The following is a 13,547-nucleotide window of genomic DNA, read 5'->3' on the forward strand; positions in this document are numbered from 1 at the left end:
CCCTCCCCCTGCTCCTGCTCTCTCTCTCAAATAAATAAATAAAATCTTTTAAAAAAAATGAATCTTGGGGTGCCTGGGTGGCTCAGTCCTTAAGCGTCTGCCTTCGGCTCAGGTCGTGATCCCAGGGTCCTGGGATCTAGCCCCGCGTCGGGCTCCCTGCTCTGCGGGAAGCCTGCTTCTCCCTCTCCCACTCCCCACTGCTTATGTTCCCTCTCTCGCTGTGTCTCTGTCAAATAAATAAATAAAATCTTTAAAAAAAAATGAATCTTGAGATACTTTTCTCTTTGGTCTCTAGGAAAGTCCTACTTATTGTCCAGCTGTAATTTTCTTTTGCTGCATTATAATTACTATTTGAAGCTGTCCTGCCCTTCATTAAATCAAGTCACATCTTGCAACCCAGCCTCATATGATGGTCTTGGGGAGAATAAAAAGGTGCTGTGGTGAATGGGGCAGGGGTCCTGCTCTACCCCCACCTCGTTGCTGGGGTTTATGCGGATGGAGCAAAGTTTTCTTAAGGTATCTACATTAAGGTGCTGACAAGCATTATGAGATGTGATCCCCTTTAGGACTTAGAAGATCACTTAAAATGGCAGAACAACTCAAGGGAGGTCTAAGACTAAGCCTTTCACTTCTCTGCTTATGTTAGATGAAACCCACCTCTGAAAGGGGTATTGGGGAGAGGTAAACATCTATGTAATAGTTTTAAATGCATTCATTTATGGGTGCCTGGGTGGCTCAGTTGGTTAAGCGACTGCCTTCGGCTCAGGTCATGATCCTGGAGTCCCGGGATCGAGTCCCGCATCGGGCTCCCTGCTCAGCAGGGAGTCTGCTTCTCCCTCTCCCGCTCCCCCCTCTTGTGCTCTTTCTCTCTCTCACTCTCTCTCAAATAAATAAATACAATCTTAAAAAAAAATAAAAATAAATGCATTCATTTATTCACAAATATAGAGAGTCCTACTAGGTACTAGGCATCTTATATTGCATGTTTTTTTCTAAGTCACCGAAATCCTTTGTGAAAGAAGATAAGGGAGAGAAAGAGGAAAAAGCACTCAATAAATCTTGGTTGAATGAATGAATTGCAAGAGCCAGATGGCATGAGCCTTAAATGAGCAGGGATTCGTTCCATGAGGCTGAAGGAATAATGATCTGGGAGTGGTTTTTGAGAACGAGGAAGGTTCTGCCCCTGCCTCCTCACTCTGTGGTTGTGGAGGATGGCAGCTCCCCTGGAGACAGCTGCTGGGTCCTCAGTTAGGCAAGAATTAGAGAAAGGACCTCTGAAGGGGCTGAGGGCTTCTGGAGCGCTATAGGGAAGGTTGAGGAGGGAGCAGTGGGAGGTCGGATCAGGGGAGAGGAAATGCAGAAGAAGGTTGATGGAGGATGAAGCCAGCTCTCATTCAGATAGTGGCTGAGGATTACCAGGATATGGGGCCCAGTGGTATTAGCTTTTAAATAGTCCTCCAGACTGGTGCTATTAGAGTCTTGATTATGCTAATTCTAATAATCATCAAATAGCTTCTATTTTCAAGAACCTGTGGTGTGAAGCTCTGGTGAAGCTCTTTATAAACACAATTTCATGCCATTCTCACAATGTTGCAAAGTAAGCAAGGTCCCCTTTTTACAGAAGAGGAAACTGAGGTTCAGAGAAGTCATTTGTCCAAGACCACACAGCTAGTAAGTGCCATGACTGTAATTCAGACCAGGTGTATATCTCCGGACGCCAGGCTGCCCCCCGCATCTGGCCTTCCTGACTGGGGCCAGTCCAGCCTGTGGCGTTGGTGGTATTGGTGGCATGTGGGGAGTCCCTGGAAACCTGGAGGTGTTCGTAATATACACCTATGCAGCTCCAGGCCCCTAGCCAGAAGCTCTCACCACACTTCTGAATCCCATCTCCACATTGTCTGAGATGCCCATAGACTCCCCCACCTTCTGCACAGAGCTGGGGTCCCAGAGACAGACGTATGCATCATTACTAGTGGAAGAAACAGGGCTCTGCAAGAATGTCTAACAAACAACCCTGATCTAGACCAAGGGTCGGGGAAGGCTGCCCCAAGGAAGAGATGCTTGAGCCGGAAGTGAAGATGAGCTAAAGGTAAAACAGGTGGGTGTGGGGAAATCATCTAGAAAGAATGTGCGGGTGGTTGGGAGTGAGGTGTTATTGTGTGTTTGAGGAATTGAAAGGAAGCTGGCACAGCGGAAGGGAGCCGAGCAAGGGGGAGGGTGATGCTGGATGAGACTGGTCATTGGCAAGGGGAGGGCATTCGGCACATGGTAAGAAGCTGGCTTTTTATCCCAGGAGCAATGAGAAGCCATCAGAAGGTTTTAAAAGGGGAGTGACGTGGTAGGACAGGAGAAGGGCAGGACAGGTGCAGTGAGATCAGTTAGGAGCCCCTGTAGGAATCCAGATAAGACGCAATGGTAGCTGGGACCAATGAGGTACCGGCAGAGATGAAGAGAAGAGGGTAGGTTAGAGAGATGCTTTGGAAGTAAAATTGGCAGGATTTGATGATGGTTCCTAGATCTCTGGCTTGCCTGTTAGGTGGACAATGGTGCCATTCACTGAGACAGACAACGTTGGAGAGGTGAGAGAGCGAGGTAGGTCTTGGACACGCTGGGGTTGGGTGCCTTTGAGACATCAAGGTGCAGATGTTGACGAGGCAGTTGGCCCAGCACCTGCTGGTCAGGAGCTTAGACAGGAGGTTCCCCGGGCTGGAGACACACAGGTGTGAATCATCAGCAGATGCATGGTAATTGAAGCTATGGGCATGGATTAGATCACCAGGGAGAGTCCACAGCGAGAGGAGGAAAAGGCCTGGGAATCGGCCTTGAGGAACATGAGCATTTGGTGGAGGAGGGCGACCCCGCAAAGAAGTCTGAGGAGAAGACCAAGGAGTTAAGAGACAAACCAGGAGAGTACAGTGTCGAGGGAGTCAAAAAAGCCAGTGTTTTAAGAATGTGGTAATCAAGAGATCTAAAAAGATGAATACTGGGGGGGGAAAAAAAAGCCCAGCCAGTTTGAGACATGGAGGTCATATCTCAAGCATCATGTTCTGGGGGAGCTGTGGGAGGTGAAAGCCAAATTTGACTGAATGTTGGACTGAATAGGAGCCCAAAATGGCCAGCAGTGAGGAAGGGAGCCAGGTGGAGGTTGCAGGGGGCAGGTGGATAGGAAGGATCCAGTTGGGAGGGTGCTCAGAGAAAGAGGGGATAACACTGAGTGAGTGGCCTAGGGAATGGAGGATGGGCAGGAGCACTGGCCTGAGATAGGAGGAGGGGGGCTTTCTCTAATGCAGCAGGGGAGAGGGCAGATGTAGGGAGACGTGGGCTGTGCCAGTGGGAGACTGGGGGCATTCCAGTCTAGTGGCTTTAATCCTCTCTAAAGGAGCAGCAAGGTCACCTCTGTCATTGAGGAGGAAATGGGCTGGTGGGAGACTTAAAGGGAAGGGGGAAGTTTGGAAATGGCCACTGCAGGGAGCAGGTGCAGAAACGTGCCGAAGGCCCATATGCCATTAGGGGCTATGATTTATGGGAACATCAAGCTGACCTGTGGAGTCACTTGGCTGCTTGAACACAGCACAAGAAGGCAGATAGGAGGGGCGCCTAGCTGGCTCAGTTGGTAGAACATGTGACTCTTGATCTTGGGGGTGCGAGTTCAAGCAGAGATTACTTAAAAATAAAATCTTAAAAAAAAAAGGCAGATGAGGAGGGCTCACTGGGGCTTGGGGTGTACCAGACACATATGATCAAAAGGCAAAGAGGAAAGGGTTTGGGGTACTGGCAAGTGTTATTAAAGTATGGGGCCTTGGCATCTAGAGCTGATGTGTTAGGAGAGCATCAAGAGGTGAACAGGGTGGAGGTCTGATGAGACTGAAGAGCTATCTCGAGGTCACATGAGCAAGGTGGGAACAGTGGAGGTGTGATCAGAGGTGGGGTCACGGCTCAGTAAGGATGGGTGGCCTGGGGTGTCTGCCTGGCTCAGTCAGTGGAGCACGAGACTCTTGATCTCGGGGTTGCGGGTTTGAGCGCAACGTTGGGTGTAGAGATTACTTAAAAATAAAATGCTTAAAAAAAAAAAGAATGGGTGGCCTAAGTGGCCTTTGGAAGATGGGCATTATGATGATGTCAAGGAGCTGGCCTGTCTGCGCTTGGACCAAAGTGACCCAGGCAGAGGGCAGGAAGCAGCAAAGGCTGCTGGGAAGTCCACTAAGCTGAAAACAGGCAGGGCCATTGGATTTGGCAAAACGGAGGTGAATAGTCATTATGGCAAGAGCAATTGCCGTGGAGTGTTGGTCCGAGAGCGAGGCTGTAGTGGGCTGAGTATGAGCATGAGATGGGAGAGTGGAAGCTTCATGTATAAACAGCTCTTGGGTTTGCTGCGAAGGAGAGCAGAGAAATGCTCAATGTCTCCCACTCTGAGGGGAGTGTGGGGTCAAGGCAAGGAATTTTTCCTAGGATGGGAGAAATCTAAACATGACTGTAAGCAGGTGGGAATGACACAGTAAAAAAGATGGGGGTGGTGGGGGGATGGGGAGAAGCCAAGTCCCGGAGAAGCCGAAGCATCCTGCACCCAGGTGGGGATCAGCCCCTGCTATGGTGGGAACCAGGAGGGAGACAGAGAGGAAGGAGGCGGGGGTGGGCCTGTGGATTTGGTAGTGGGGAGATGATGGAGTCCTCCTCTGGTGGCTTCTGTTTCCTCAGAGAAGCTTAAGGCGAAATCATCAGCAGAGTGTTCTATTGAGAAATTAACCCCTGGCTCATTTTTCCCCCTTATAGTGACACATCAGGAAGGAATGAAAGGCATCAACCAGGCTTTTGTGCTTGAGGCCTGGGCCTTTTTTCTCCCGCCCCACACCTGAGAAGGTAAACAGACTACTGTGCAGGTCTAGAGTCTGAACTCTTTCCAGTGGGCTAAAAGGGAGAACGCCACATATCTCGGAGTTGATGGGCCAACATGGAAGAATACAGGGCCAGGGGTCAGGCATTCCGTATCCCCCGGTGACAGGGCCTCCAGGAAAGGAGCTGTGTATCACCAAAAAATGCCAAGAACTCAAGGCTGCCACTTTGGGCATCTAGGGGAGAGGTCCCCTTGAAAGAGCCTGGATGGAGGGAGTGGGGGGCCCCTTACCAAAGCCCAGGCTGGACAAGGGAGACCCTGTAGATGAGGCCACGCGGTGGAGGCCCCACGGCAGTGACGGCTGGTGGCCGCAAAGCAGCAGTGGCCTGAAAAAGACCTCAGCCCTTCCCTGCCAAGCTGCGGGGCACAGACTGACCATTCTGGGGGGTTGTGCAGCCCCTGGAGTTCTCGGACAATCGGAGGGAGGCGGACGAGAGTTGTGAGGGATATGGAATTCTTACTGATCTCCTGGGTAGGGACTCAAGCTGAGGTTAATCTGATTTAGACCGACTAAGAGATGTATTTACGACATGAGTTTGAGGAGAGCGTCCAGTGGGCCCGGGCCCTGGACAAAAGGGTGAACAGTGAGTGGGAGCTGACATCTGGCTCTCCCCTCACCCTGCACCCTGGGGCTGGAACACAGCAGACACAGAACTACCACGTGGTACCACTCGGCCTTCACAGACGAGCACAAGGACATCCCTCCCCGCCAGGCCCAGGAGCAGGGAGGCAGGTCAGTCCCACACGGACCCCACGCTCAGAGTTTGGCAGTCTGGACAGAGTCTTGGCTCCTCTCCTTCCATAGCTGTCACGTACTCACAGGCCCGGCCACCTGAGGTCCTTATCTGTGTGGCCCTGGGGCCTGGGCCTCTGGTTTCTCTACCTTGGCCTGGTGTCCAGTTTCATGTGAGGCCTCGGGCAGCCTGCACATGGGCATCCTCGTGCCCTGCCTCGGCCCACACTTGACCACACGGGGTACCGAAAGATGGGTGAGCAGGGGACTGGAGCCCAACGGGCTGAGTTTTCAAGACCACTGTGTCCTTGTGGGGGCTGAAGCAAGAGCCTGGTTAACACAGCAGAGAGTGGGGTCTGCTGGCTTCAACTGCAGGAGTATAAAGGACCTTGCCCACTCCACCTCCAAGTGCTGTGTTCACAGACCAGGCTGGGCTGGGCAGAGAGAGCCCCACTGCCAGAGCTTTAGACCCAGTGAGGTCCGGGCTAGCAGGCATGCAGGTCAGCAGACATCACAAGTCCCTCCAGCATATGCTGGGCCTACAGAGGCCCCAGGGTTGGATGAGCTCTGAGGCTTGGTCAGGGAGCTTTTCCCTCCCTAGTCATTTATGTCTGATGGATCCCTGAACACAGAAAAGGAAAGTTTACCTTTTCACTCCTTTAACAAAAACATGCGGAGCATCTATTGCGTGTTAGGCCCCCACGTTGGCCACAGGGATATGGCAGTGGGCAACACAGTCTCATCCCTCCTGCCCTCAAGGAACCCACACTCTGTGGGGTGTTGATACCTAGTGCTTAGCACTTCCACAGGCAAGCCCTCAACCCAGCCAGGGATTAAGCATGGCTTCCTGGAGGAAGGAAAGGCTGTAAACAGGTTCCAAGGTACCCACTTAGGGACCTGGGTGGCTCAGTTAAGTGTCTGCCTTCGGCTCAGGTCATGATCCCAGGGTCCTGGGATTGAGTCTCGCATCGGGCTCCCTGCTAAGTGGGGAGCCTGCTTCTCCCTCTGCCTGCTGGCCCCGCCGCTGGTGCTCTCTCTCTCTCTCTCTCTCTCACAAATAAATAAATAAATAAAATCCAAGGTACCCACCTAAGGAAGAACAAATCTTAAGGGGTTTTACTTAATGACTATGTGCAAGGGATTTTATGACCACCTTGGCTTTGTATGGACTGAAACCCCCAAATCAGAAACTCTGTCTTTCCCCATCCCCCACCTCTCCTTTCCTCATCTTTCTGTCTCCCCCTACCTCCTGCCCTTTATGTTCCTCACAGAGCCACGTGGTCTCTAGTCGCTTTCGATTTTTCAAGGTTTGCAGGACTGGTGACTGATTGGATGGGGTTGCAGGAGAGAAAGAGTCCGTGTTCCTGGCCCTGTGACAGGATGAAGGAGGATGCCATGGCCTGAGATGGGGACTCCTGACGGCCAGCAGATCTGGGATGAGAGAGAGAGTGAATTCAGTTTACCCGACAAACATCCCGGGAGTGGTATGGAAAAGGTTCTTGGTTAGATGAGAACTGAGCCCAGAAGAGAGGCCCAGGCTGGTGACAGACTGGAAGTCATCAGCATACAGTTGGCGGTGGCCAGGATGGTCCAGGGGGTAGGAGCAGAGGAGAAAAAGGGGTGGCCTAGGATAGACCCTGGGAAGAGCAGGAGATGGTAAAGGAGATGGAGAAAGGGTAGCCAGTGCGTAAAGTATAAGCCATTGAAGCCAACGGGAAGTCAGCAAAGAGCAGGCATAGTTGGCTAAAAAGTATATGTTTTTAAATTTGGGAAAAAAACCAAGAAACTAAACCAGCTCCGAACTCAGAAAACCGGGCAAAATGTCTAAAGATACATAAAACTTACAATACCTCCCCCACAATACACCAAAATTACCAATGGGTAAAAAAACCACTGACTGGGAATATTCATTTTTGATCTATTTGTCGTCCGGATGTAATTGTTTGCCCAGAATCACCAGAGCCAGTCCATCCCCTTCTCACACACCAGGGGGCGCACATACACTGTTTCTGAATCCAAGTTCTGGGCAAAAGCAGGCAGTGAATTAGGTGAGAATCAGAACTTGACCCCTCAGCCCAGAAGGGCAAACGCCACCTCCACCCCTGCCCTGCACATTAACGCTGTGATGCCTGAATCCAGGTGCCTCAACAATCCCCAAGGTTCATTTACTTCTCACCTGACCTCCAAACTCGCAAAGGTATCAGGGATACCCATAGAAGATCAGAGACCCCCAGGGGTCAACTGACCTAGGGCAGTAGGGGCAGGTGCCCATCTTCCCAAGGGAAGGAGAGGGCTGTGTGGCTGATTCTTTTTTTTTTTTTTTTAGATTTTATTTATTTATTTGAGACAGAGAGAATGAGAGAGAGAGAGCACATGAGAGGGGGGAAGGTCAGAGGGAGAGGCAGGCTCCCCACCGAGCAGGGAGCCCGATGCGGGACTCGATCCAGGGACTCCAGGATCATGACCTGAGCCGAAGGCAGTCGCTTAACCAACTGAGCCACCCAGGCGCCCTGTGTGGCTGATTCTTAAATGGTGGTGACACGGACTGGGAGGGTGGGTCTGGAGCAGATGGGGAAGGGGGTGCTTTCGTGCCAACATGTGTGGCTCTTGGTTTGGAGCTCACCAAGTCTCCCTCTGAGTTAGGACTTGGAATGAATCTTCAGGTAAGTTATAGGTTTAGCCCAGAAATTTATAAGGTCAGCATTTCAGTTTGTTATGAGAAGTCAGAAACTCAGTACCAAGGGTTTTTTGTTTTTTAAAATCAGGTTTGGGGGACATTATTAAGTCTTGAACTCGGGACCAATGAAAGACTTGATTCAGGTTCACAGCTGGAATTGGTGTAAGTATTAGGGTGTTGGCCAGCCTCTGGCCGGGGTTGATACCAGGTCAGATAAGTAGAGGGTGAGCATGGGGATGAAGATTTGTGTGGAGTTTCCACAAAGTCAGGCTCATTAATCTTGCATTCTAAGATTATTTCTAGAGTTGGGGTAAATTAGGGTCTTAAATTGCCCCAAGGATTTGTGGGGTTTAATTAAGGTCAGTGTCTGTGGTAGGGTCCTTTTCAGGTGACCCAATCCAGTTCTGGAATTGGGAATCCCAATTCGGAAAGTATTGGTGTTGACCTAGGACTGAGAGTTTTATGTAAGTCTTGGGGTTCAGAAGAGAGTAGTGGGGTCCATAGCAAGGTAGCTGTTGCACTTTAAGGCTCATATAGGGGTCTGGGGGTCAGCGTTAGTGCTGGGGTCCATTGAAAGACCAGAGTTGGTGCTGGTGTCACTACTGAGTTTAGCCGGGTAAAGATGATAAAGGGGTTTAGACTCAGAACTGGTATTTGGGGTCAATATAGGGGTGCAAATTAAAATGACTACTGGTGCCAGTGTGGGAGCAGATTTAGGAGTTTGGACTCAATATTGCGTTTGGGGAAGGGTCTGGGCTCACTATCAGGTGCAGATTTGTATAGGGAGGAAATGGGGTCCTAGAGTAGTTACCAGGTTCATATTAGGAGTGGGAGCCACTCATAGGATATGGACTTCGTATGGGAGTTTGGGTCTGTCCTTGCTCATGACTGGGGTTCTGGTTCAACACTGGAGCTCCAGTCGGTCGAGACTCAGGGTTGGGTTGTGGCCTCGCTGGGCCTACGCGGCTCCACCGCTCTACGAGTAAGAGTGCACGAGGGGAGGGGCGGCGCCGGGGACGCGCACGGCAGGGGCAGGGGCGCGGGCGCGGGCGCGAGCGGGGGCGCGCGGCTGGAGCTGGCGCGGGAGCGGCGGGAGCGGTGGCGGCGGCGGCAGAGGCGGCGGCTCCGACTCCGGCTCCGGCTCCGGCTCCGGCTCGGGCTCCGGCTCCGGCTCGGGTGGCGGTGGGGGGAGTGGGACCCGGCGGCGGCGGCGGCGGCGGCAGAAGAGCAGCGGGAGCAGCGGCCCCAGTGGCTTGGGGGGGGGGACATGCGGACCGACGGCCCCTGGATAGGCGGTGAGTGACCCCCGGGCCCCCCTCCAGTCCCCTCCGCATCCGTTCCTTCCCGGCTCCCGCCGCCCCCTCCCCGCGTCCTCCGAGCGGGGCTAGAGGCGCCGCTTAGGCCGGGCCGCGCCCCCACCTGCCGCGCCCGCAGCCTCGGCTGGGCCCCCCCTCTGAGCCTGGCGGCTCCTCCCCGCGCTTACCCCGCGGCAGACGCGCCCCCCCCACCACTGGTGCCGCCGCCGGCTGGCTAGCTCCTCGCCGCCCCCCGCCGCCCCCCTCCTCCCCGCCCTCCGCGCCGCACCTGAGCCGCAGCCCGCGCCCCCCAGTGCAAAGTTTCCCTTTGCATTTGTGCTCCGCGTCCTCGGTCCCGCCTCGTCTCCCCCCACCGGCGGGCCGCGCTCCGGGGGCGGCCCTCCACCTCCCACCGCCACCCCAGCCCCGGGCGGGTCCAGGCCGCGCCCCCGCCCCCGCCGCACAGGCGCCCCCTCCCAGCTGGCAGGGGATCCGCAGCCGACGCGCCCCCGGCTCGCTCGCGGCCCAGGCGCACGTGCGGGCACGGGGTGCGCCGGGCGCGAGTTTGGAGCCCCCCGCCTGCCGCGGTAGCGGGCACGGGCAGGGGAGGGGCCGGGGCGGGCTGTGCCCACCCCCACCCCGGCGCAAAGACCTGAAGGCCCCGGAACGACCTGTCCCGTGAGGACGTGTCCACTCGGACCCGCTCCGGAAAGTTCACTCAGTCGCCGCCCCGCGTCCCGTCCCGTCCCGGTGTGCCCCGGTCCCCATCGCTGTGCCCACATTTCAGGCTCAGCTTCTGTTTTCCTGGGTGTCTTGGTCTCAGTGCCCTTCAATGTCTGTATCTCTATCTCCCTGTGTCGCTGCCTCCCAGTCTCACCCCCCGCCCCCCCAGGGTTTCTCCCGCTGTGTGTGGCTCCCTCCCCGGGCCTCTCTGTTCTTCCTCCCCGCGTCTCTCTGTACTCCCTTCCCCATCTCTGTCTCTGTCTCTGTCTCTCTCTCTCGTCTTCTATTGGTTTTTCGGTGTCTCTGTCTCCCACTGACCAGGATCTCTGCCCGCGCTCTGCTAGGCCCCCTCCTCATTTCTCTGGAATGCCGCCTCTCTGGTTCTTCCATCCCCAGGGTGGGGGAGGGGCTAGGCTTTCTCCCCATTTCAACGACCCCCCCCAGCCCCGCGCAGTGCAGGGCCCCCAGGGTGGAGCAGGTTGGGCGGTGGGAGCCCGGTACCCGAGCTGTGAACTGGAAGGGAGGGGATTCTCTGGATTCCCCTGAGGGCGGCCAGGCAGAGCCTGGGAGGCTGGACTGCTGGGTGTTGGTGATGAAGGCTTCACTTTGGTTCCTGAAGAGACAAGGGCAGGGATCCAGAGTGACCTGGTGCGGAATCTGGCCAGAAAATCCAGGGGAGTGCATTGGGGTGGGAGGCCTAGAAAAAGATCCAGGAGGATCTTTCTGGGGGACCCTCAGTGGTGAGGGATCCCCTGGGAAGGGAAGGGATCTGCTGAAGAATCCTTTGGGAGGCATCAGAGATCTGATGGGATCCAGAGGAGGGTTCTGAGAGGAAATCTCAGAAAATTCTATGCTTGGCGCCTTATTAACTCTTGCTTCAGGGAGCAAGAAAATCCCTGTTTTTCACTGATTATATGAATGAGCCTAGGGCTTCAAGAAGGAGCAGGTGTAATTCCCCAAGCACAGCCCCCAACATCCGCAGCCCCGGGCACAGGCCACACACACACACACACACACCTTCATTCCCACACTCAGCTCCCCCCCACACACACACACTGCACATCTACTTGCCTTCTTGCCCTCACACTTGCACACGGGGGCCTGCCCCACAGCCGGAGCTCAGGCAGCTACTGGGCTTGCGTGCCCACGCACCACTCTGTGTGCCCACTTGTGCCCTCATAGCACCCCTTTGCACATCCCAGGGAAGGGTGTGTGCACACTCACAGTCTAGCGCACTCTTCCTGCACACATTTTCTTGCACATTTTGGCTGGCTCAGTTTCCCCCTTGTGATTTGAAATGTGTCTGTAGTTTGGTTTTCCTCTCCAGTTGCTCTTTCCCTTCCCTCTTTCTTTCAACAAGGAAATTGTTTTAGTGTTATTCCTTCCTTCCTCCTTGTCCTTCCCTCTGCAGCTCCTGACCTCTCTGTTGAGCCTTGTTCACACTGTGAGCATGGGGTGGTGTCCAGGGCCTTGATTTGGGGGCTGGTGAAGCAGTTGGAGGGGGATGGCTGCAGGAAGAGTAGATGGGCTGAAAAGCTTTTCTTGGGAATTGGATTGATATGCAGCAAAATGCTGGCCCTGGTGGTTTGCGATCTCCCCGCTGTCTCCCATCAGCCCTGACTAGGAGTTCAGTGTGGAGGGCCCTTAGGGGCAAGTGGGACCCAGGCCTCTTTGATAGAGACTGTGACACATGTCACAGCTTCTGCACTTTCCAGCTTCTTCCTCCCTGCGCCTCAGTTTCACCCCCTGTGAAATGGGACAGCTAATCCAGCCCTGACTGTTGTGAGCATCCAAGGGAGCTGTGGCAGTGGGTAATCAGCAGTGGCAGGCCCTCCTCGTGTGACCGACACTGTTGTGTGCTTGGGCCCAGCTTGCAGCCAGGGCCCTGCCCTTGAGAAGCTCATGGTCCCTGGGGGAACAGATTGCATCATGGGAATGCAGAGCAATTCACTAACCTCTTACTGATTGCCGACAGTGTGCCAGACACTGGGCTAGGCACTTTCAGCCGGGCCGCCCTGCTTCCGAGGGGACTAGCAGCTGTGCGGAAGAGGCAGCCCTCCCCTCAGGAACAGCTGAGGTTGAGCTCAGCGTCAGTTCATCTAAAGCAGCTGTGGTCCTGAGCAGACATCACAAGGTCGGGGAAGCTGCCGCCACATGAGGCAAGGGAGAGTTCAGGGGTCAAAGTCAGATGACTTCCAGAAGAGACCGAGAAAGGGCTATCTGAAGTGGGTTTTGAGGAATGAACAGGAGTTTTCCAGTTGAACAAAGAGCACCCCAGGCAGAGAAAATAGTGTGGGTGAAGACTCAGAGGTCTTGAGGTATTCTAAGGTATAGCAGATCCCAGAGGGCCTTTAATGTCCTGTAAATAGCTGTGACTTTACTCTGAGAACACAGAAGGGAGCCGCCAAAGATTTAAAGCTGGGGGAGGGGGAGGGGTGGAATGTGCTAGGATCAGATTTACGTTTCCGGAAGAGGATTCTGTGGTTATGGGAAGTGGATGGACCCAGGATGCCCAGTGAGGAGGGTGCGGGTAAGTCAGGTGAGAGGTGATGGTGTCTTGGATAGGGCAGTAGCATGGAGCCAACTAGAAGGCACATTTATGAGGACAGGATGATTTATTGGATGTGGAGGTGGAAGAGAGGAAGAGGAAGGGGTCCAGGTTCCTGGGAGTGACTGGGTGGGGCCCTTCCTGAAGGCCCTGCAGCGTCACTGAGCTGGGACAGGGAGGAGAGGTAGATTTAGGGGGTGGAGAATGAACTCGAGCTCGCGGTTGGACACGTTGTCTTTGAGATGCTTGGGACATTTGAGTTCCAGTGCGGGCAGAGGAGACATCCAGGAGGGGGCTGAGAGAGTGCTGAGCCGTGCTCGGCAGTGGTTAGTGCAGGCTCTGGTTCCAAACTGCTGAGGTGCCACTCGGCTAAGGAGCAGTGTGACCTTGAGCAAGTTGCTTAACATCTCTGAATCCGTCTTCTCCTTTGTTAGGTGGGTATAAGACAATTCCGTGCCTCGTGCTGTTGTGATGAGGATTAAGGCCGGATATGCAGGAGGTACTTAGAAGAGGGCCTGGCCTCTAGTAAGCATGATACCTCAATAGTATTAGCAAGTAGTCATTATTGAAATTATCGGAGGGGCTGGTGCAGATCCACCCTCTTCAGAATCACGGGGTGGGGGCTGGCAAGGGGGCGCCTTTGAAACAATACCTTGTTAAGGTTAGGGGACCTGCTCTCC

At 54.3% G+C, this 13,547-nt stretch overlaps 1 protein-coding gene across 7 annotated transcripts in view; it reads left to right on the top strand.

Moving 5' to 3' along the window:
* The first annotated feature begins 9,438 nt into the window (after window positions 1–9,438).
* PTPRF (protein tyrosine phosphatase receptor type F) overlaps window positions 9,439–13,547 on the top strand; it is an 85,884-nt gene continuing 81,775 nt past the window's right edge. For 4 of the 7 annotated variants that reach the window (XM_081818255.1, XM_081818257.1, XM_081818258.1 and 1 more), the window contains exon 1: window positions 9,439–9,596. The gene's annotated coding sequence lies outside the window, so the exon portion shown is untranslated. The remainder of the gene's footprint in view (window positions 9,597–13,547) is intronic. The other 3 variants (XM_081818256.1, XM_081818261.1, XM_081818262.1) reach the window with 1 other exon arrangement.

Source organism: Leptonychotes weddellii, chromosome 4 (genome assembly GCF_054177405.1).
Source record: "Leptonychotes weddellii isolate Sample4059 chromosome 4, ASM5417740v2, whole genome shotgun sequence".
NCBI lineage: Eukaryota > Metazoa > Chordata > Mammalia > Carnivora > Phocidae > Leptonychotes > Leptonychotes weddellii.